Below are 265 nucleotides of genomic sequence, written 5' to 3' on the forward strand. Positions count from 1 at the left end.
CACATTGTCTTTATTAAAATTGTTTTTGCTTTTTTTGAGTAGTCTCTTTTGTGTCTCTCTTCAAGCTTAAATTTTTTTTTTGACTCATGGTTTCCCTCTCATGATGTTCCCACAACATCCTATTTCTGCTTACTAATGGAACATTTCTACCCCGTGGTATAACCACTGATGTCCCAGTCTCCTTCCTCTGCTTCGTGAAGCTACTTGGAGGCAGGAGCTATTTTACATGACTGCCCCCAGTGCATTTAACACAGTGCCAGGTACT

This window comes from Neofelis nebulosa, chromosome 3, assembly GCF_028018385.1.
Source record: "Neofelis nebulosa isolate mNeoNeb1 chromosome 3, mNeoNeb1.pri, whole genome shotgun sequence".
NCBI classification, from domain to species: Eukaryota; Metazoa; Chordata; class Mammalia; order Carnivora; family Felidae; genus Neofelis; species Neofelis nebulosa.